General features: G+C 48.3%; 1 protein-coding gene across 1 annotated transcript in view; it reads left to right on the top strand.

Annotated features, from left to right (window-relative positions):
* The first annotated feature begins 747 nt into the window (after positions 1-747).
* FASN (fatty acid synthase) overlaps positions 748-6,259 on the top strand; it is a 41,458-nt gene continuing 35,946 nt past the window's right edge. Inside the window, exon 1 of the mRNA XM_038157060.1 lies at positions 748-900. The gene's annotated coding sequence lies outside the window, so the exon portion shown is untranslated. The remainder of the gene's footprint in view (positions 901-6,259) is intronic.

Raw genomic sequence — 6,259 nt, 5'->3', positions numbered from 1 at the left:
CAGCGCATCCCTGGCCGGCGTGCCTGCTGCCCTGTGGTAACCCCGGGACCGCGCTCCGCCGGGGTGAACGACCGCCGCCACCGGAGAGCGACGGGCGCTGCTCGCTCTGCCGGCGGCCCCAGCCGCCCCTCAGCCGTCACCACATCGCCTTATCGCTTAGCAACACCGCGCGGGCCCCGCGATTGGCAGGGCCGCGCCCCCGCCCACGGGCCCCCGCCTCCGCATTGGGTGCCGTCCCGGGATTGCGCGTCCTGCCTTTGTGCGCCGCGGGTGCGCGCGGGCCCTGCGCGATGCGACCGCGCTTGGACCGGCGCCCGCCGAGCTTTCGCCTCAGTCGCCGAGCCACGGTGCCGGCACGGCGCGGTCGTTCGCCCCACAGTGTACCTACCCGCGGGGAGGTGGGAGAGGGACACGACAAGGTCCGCGCCCACGGGGGGTCGGCCCCGTCCCCGGCCAGGCCAGGCCAAAGCCAGGCACGCCCGCAGCGCCGAGCCTTCCGCGGCCTCCAGTGCGGGGCGGGGCGGGGCGCGCGAGCTTGGCCCGGTGCCGCGGGCAAGCGGGCCCGCCTGTGTCCGCCCCGGCCTGGCCAGGGCCCCCTCCTCCCGTGGAGCGGCTCCGGCGGGCAGGGGTTGGCATCACCCCGGGTCTGACCGGGGCGGCCCTGCCCCGGCTCTCATTGGACTGCGGCGAGGCGTAAACTGTCAGCCCATGTGGCGTGGCCGCTGGAGGTGGCGACTGCTTAAATAGGAGTGGGAGCTAGAGGGAGACAGTGAGGAGAGCGCGGAGTATCGGCCGTGCGCAGCCCGGCACCAGCCGCCGCAGCGTCCACCCCGCAGCATCTCGATCCCGCACTGAGCTGACGACAGTCTTACCGACACGAAGCCATCCGCACGTGTGCAGGTATCGGCGGGACAGCGGGTGCGGCGCGCTCAGGAGAGCGGCAGCTTCTGCTGCAGGCTCCGCGGGCCGCTGCGCCCCGCGGGTGCGCTGGGGAGGCTCCATCTTGCCCTCTACGCCGGGTAGGCGATGAGGGTCCCTGGGCTCGGCGGGAGTCCGCGGGCTCGGTCCGCGCGACCGGAAGGTTCTTCTCCCCGGCCCTGGGGTCGCCGCGCCCTGTTGCTGAGGGCCGCTCTCCCGTGGCCCAGCGCGGTCGTTCTGGGGAGAGTCCCCCACCTCAGCGGCTGGTTACCGCGCCGCAGCCTCCCACTCCGCCCGCCCGGCAAGGTGGCTGCATTGTGGTGCTGGCGCTCGGCCATTTTGGCGGCGGGCGGGGACCGTCCCGCCGCCACGGCCGCGACCCCTCGCAGCCGGGCCGGGCGGGACCGGGGACGCGGCCGGGCCCCGCTGCCCGCAGTCCCCGCGCGCGCCCGGCGGCAGCGGCTGCGCCAGGGGCCGCGCCCGCCGCGGGCCGGGCGGCCTCGCGCTGCCGCAGCCCGGGCGCCGAGCCCCGCACCGCCTCGGGTGGGCGCCAGGGCCGCGCGGGCCGCTCCGCCCGGGCAGCGGGGCGGCGGCGCTGCATTCTGCACGCCGTGCCCGGATTGCGCGAAGGCACGGTCGTGGCAGGCTGAAGAAGCTTGTACAGGAGGATACCGGCGCTCTCTATTGGGAAGGGAGACTCGCCAATAGGTTCTGGGAATCCATCTGACAAAACGTGCCGTGCATATTGCTAAACTGGTCTTTCCCACTTCGGCATAAACCAACGGCCCACACGAAATAGCCCGGTGATCTTGCACCAGTATGGATTTGACGATGCGATTCTGTTAGGAATGTGATCATCTTCTCTCTTTGGTTGTTTTTGCACCTGCTTGGTTCTTAGTCCACATTCCTTCCCTGGCATAGGGCTCTATAAGATACTGAATGTATATTGTCCTAGCTAATAGCTTTATTTCAATACTTAAATTTAAACATGCAGTATTAAGGGTGTGTAAATTTCCTACTCCATCAGACCACCTTTGGTTTTGTCTTGTCTCAAAAAATGGGAGAAGAAACCTCAAGCCACATGAGCAAAGGATTCAGCTTTTCCTGCAGCCTCTATCCTTCTTGAAACAAAGTGAAAAGAATAGTACCTTGTGAAAGGATTCATTTAGTGGGTGAATTCAGAGAATGAGGGCAGTTATGAAGAGATATTTTACAAATGTGATGTAGTCATACTGGGGACTTAGATTTTTACACAGGTAACTTCTGGCCACTTGGGAATCAACCAAGCTGTGTTGATTCCATGAGTAAAGCCTAACTTACTTACTATTTCTCCAGTAACAGATTTGAACCAGATTGTGTTCCCCCCTAAGTAGTGCTTTTTAGATATAAACACACTCTACTGCTTTTCATTTGTGTTGTGGTTGACAGGACAAATACTTACCTGAAGCAGAGGCATTTGAAAGGTTGTTGTTAAATTGAATCTGTAACATACAGATTGATGGTAGCCAAATGCTGTCAAAAGAATGAAAGCCAGACTGTGTTTGCCTCTATTCTGTGAATGGGGTTTTTGGAGGCAAGCATTATAGCTCTTTGTAAGTGAAGTTTCTGTGTAAGGACAGTTTATTACAAATTTTAGAAATGATAGCCAGAGATGAGGAAACCGGAGTTGTGATGTAATCATACTGAAAAACAAAGAAAACAGTCCTTTTGTCAATATCTCTGCTGAGGAAAGCTATGGAGGAGTCATGAGTCTTTCATTTTACAATAATGAGAGATCCAGAACAGATGAAGATTTGGACTGTCTAGAAACAATAGCAGAGCTGAGTTTAAGGATTCTGTCCCATCATGATGACAGCTATCAAAATAACAATGAAATAAAATTTTTGATACTGTCTAGGAAAACGAAATGTGCATCAGGCAAAACAAGATTTGGGTTTAATTTATCATTTCTTTGCGAACAGTTGTTTCTCCCTCCCTCTGCCCTTCCTTTCTTCACCAAACTCTAGGTGAACAAGTTACAGCAGAATAAGTTTATGTCCAGTGGTTGGCAAGTCAGATATGAGTGGCAAAGGCATCAGATTTTACCTTCACTTTGTTTGTGTTTTGGTTTTGGATTTTTTTGGCTTTTCTTTCCTTCTGTAAGCTTATCTGCTTAATGGTCAGAGGGTTATTTCTGTAGGGAAGCAGTAGATAAAAGTATTGTAAAAAAGTTGTACAGCTGCCAGGGATGGTAGAAAATTATGGTTAATACTTTTAAAATTAATTTTTGGTGCCAAATCAGTGAGGGACTGGAAAAAAATGTTTTAAATGCAATAGAAAACAGTATTTCAACTTAAGAGTAGCTTTGATACCAGAAGGGATTGTTAGGTATTACTAGTCACAAACTGAATGAGTCAGCAACACAACAGAATTGCTAAAAAATATTGTGCAAATCCAGCAAGATGGTAGTTTAGGCTTAACAGAGGTGTCTACTGTACTGATATTTTGGCAGAGGGAGGGAAGGCTGGCTGTGGTGTGTTTGCTTCTCCCCACTCAAAAACACTAGCTGTCTGAGGAAAATTCACACAATTCAAGCAAAAGCACCAGATAAACTGAGGAAGAAGAATGTTAGATGTCTGATTGGATTCAGAAAATACAGCCTTAAGAAATAGTAGACTCCTGTTTGTCCCTCTTTATCTTCTTTGTCTCCTGTTTGGACCTGTTGCTTTTGAACACTTCACTCATCAGAGGTAGTAGGAGCAGTCTGTCTGTATGTTTTCTGTAGTCTAATCTCCTTTAAAACATCTTGTAGAAGTAAATGTTCTTTCTTGAACTGTGCTATGCCCTATACTTGAAAATCTGTCAATGTACTGTGTTACTGCATATAGTCAAAAAATGCTCTGTGGAAAACAAGTCTCCAATAAAGTAAAATAATAATGCAGTACACCATTTGGGGGCAAAGTCAATCAACTTTAAAATGGTTTACTTGCTTATTATCTGTCAAGGAAGACTGAAAACATTGTTGGTAGCTGTAACAACTACTGTGATCTCTGTTTAATTGGGGATGGCTTAATATTCATGACTTTTCTTCTGACCGCTCTTGTTTTCCAACAGCAGATCCTCTTTGCTGTCTACTGCTTAATCCATAATTTGTATTTTATCTTAGATGTATGCATTTGGAGCTCTTTGTGGCAAGTCTAAATCTTTCTGGTTTTTCGTGTATTAAAATATTTTAATTTGTGTCTTTTCTTACCCGAGTTAAAATTATCTTCTTGGCTCTTATTCTTCTAATTTTGATTACTGCAGCATCTTTTTCTCCACCTTTGACATAGTCTTGCTCAACTACATTCATAACAAGTTGGCAAAAATTGTTTTGTTGATGAATTTCATTACTTCACTGTCTGAAAGCAATGTTTTGTCAATTGGTTTTACCTGGATAGAGTTTTTCTGATACTCCAGGGAAAGAGATGTGGGATGGGAAGGAATGATCAAATAAGTCATGTTTCAGTCCCCTGAAACAGAAATTATATTTCTCTCCCTAGAGATCATCACGCAAAGAGCTGGGGTATAAAATTGAGTCACACTTAAGTTATCATTTTTGTATATCATATCATAAGCTTAAATAGTGAACTTTGTGCACAAGATCTCTCTTTCCCTGCCTCAGCACAGAAATGCTGGAAGTGTAGTAGACTTGTGGCCCTTGGTTGGTTTTTACAGGTACAGTGCTGAAGCTGTGAGTGGAAAAGCTCTTCAGCTCTGAGTGGACTGGGCCTATTACTACCAGCTTAAGTTTTGGGGACTGGTTTCTCAGTAAGGGCCTTGCTCATTTTGGCCCTTAATGTTTCTCTTTTTTTAATGAACAAGAGTGGAATAGACCTTCTGTTGTTTGGGTGTTTGACCCAAGACCTAGAAATCCAAGATGTCCTTGTGGGAGCACTTCTGTTTCTGTTCCCAGGAGGAATGGACTGGGTGAAGTAATCATCTCTTCTGCTTCAGTGTTAGGTATTGCATAATTCCACAGTTACTCCACAGATCTGAATCAAGATTACTGGTGAAGGAAAGAAGGGTGAAAGAAATCAGGCAGCCTTTGTGGTGTTACATTCTGGCAGAGCTACACCTTAGCTGTACAGAGGGCTCTGCTTTCCTTCCGCACAGCCCAGCGACCTCATGCAGTGATGGGAAAGTGTCATTTTGCCTGAGCAGTGTAGTCGGTGGATGGAAGGGGGGCCTGTTTCTTGCTCATAAGCATCAGGAAGTCCCAAAAGAGGCTGCAAAACAATGCCCACATGAAACATCTTGAGTTGGAGAAACAGCCACTAAGCACTCATCAGAGAGTAACCATTAGTGCTGTATTTTGGAGAAGATGATCAAGCACCAGCAGCACTTAAGCAATGGGCCTGCATGCCACTATGTAGCATAATACCTGATGGAAGTCAAACTTCAAGTCTTTTGTAACAATCCTTTTCCTTCAAAGTTATTGAGGCAGACTTGTAGTTGTTTGAATGCCTAGTTTCTTTTGTGTTTTTTACTTGTTTAAAATCCCACACGTTAAAGAATATTTTGCCCCTGCTTAAGAGAAGTATTATTTAAGGAAGTACTGTGAATGCTTACTTTCTCTTTGGTTCCTGCAGCTGTACTTTTATTTATTTTCATATTAAAAAAACCTCCCACCATATATATGAGTATTTCCCCTGCTCCTTTAACTTGTCTACTGAGGATCTAAAATTATAATTTGAATTTAACTGAAACATCAAGTTAACTTGCCTCCTCTCTACTTAGTTGTTAATATATTTTTTACTGTAGTGGAAGATAAAGGAGTGTAATATACGGGCTGTCATTTGGTGCTGTGGTCTGATACAGGTGTCCTGCTATACTATGTTATGCAGCATGATGCTTTCCTGTGGTATTTGAGATTGGGGTCTTGAATGCAAATTTCTTGGGACAACAGCTGATGGTTTTCATCCTGTCTGTATTCCAGATCTGTTCTGCCAAAGCATATCTTGAAGCACCACTCTGTATCGTATAGGCAGTACCACATTCACAGTTCTTTAAACATGTGGCAGTGCAGGGTCCAGTTAGGAAACACTTTAGATGTAACAATTCTTTGGTTTTAACATTTAAAATTATGCTGAATTGTTCTGTAATCTTTGTGCTTTGTGTGGGTTTTCTCCTCTGTGTGTGTATGGGGGGTTTGTTTGGTTTCTTGTTGGTTGGTAGGTTTGGTTTGGGTTTTTGTTTTAGTCAGGTTTTTGTTTGCTCAGAGTTAATGGGGGGGTTAGGGTTGTGTTACTTACTTGGCAGTGGTTTTGTGCAGTCTTGTAGTTTTGTTTGTTTGGAGTTTCTTTTTTTTCAGATCCAACAA

Source organism: Motacilla alba, chromosome 18 (genome assembly GCF_015832195.1).
Source record: "Motacilla alba alba isolate MOTALB_02 chromosome 18, Motacilla_alba_V1.0_pri, whole genome shotgun sequence".
NCBI lineage: Eukaryota > Metazoa > Chordata > Aves > Passeriformes > Motacillidae > Motacilla > Motacilla alba.
The sequence above is the reverse complement of the archived record's forward strand: the minus strand, read 5'-3'. Positions and strand labels throughout refer to the sequence as shown.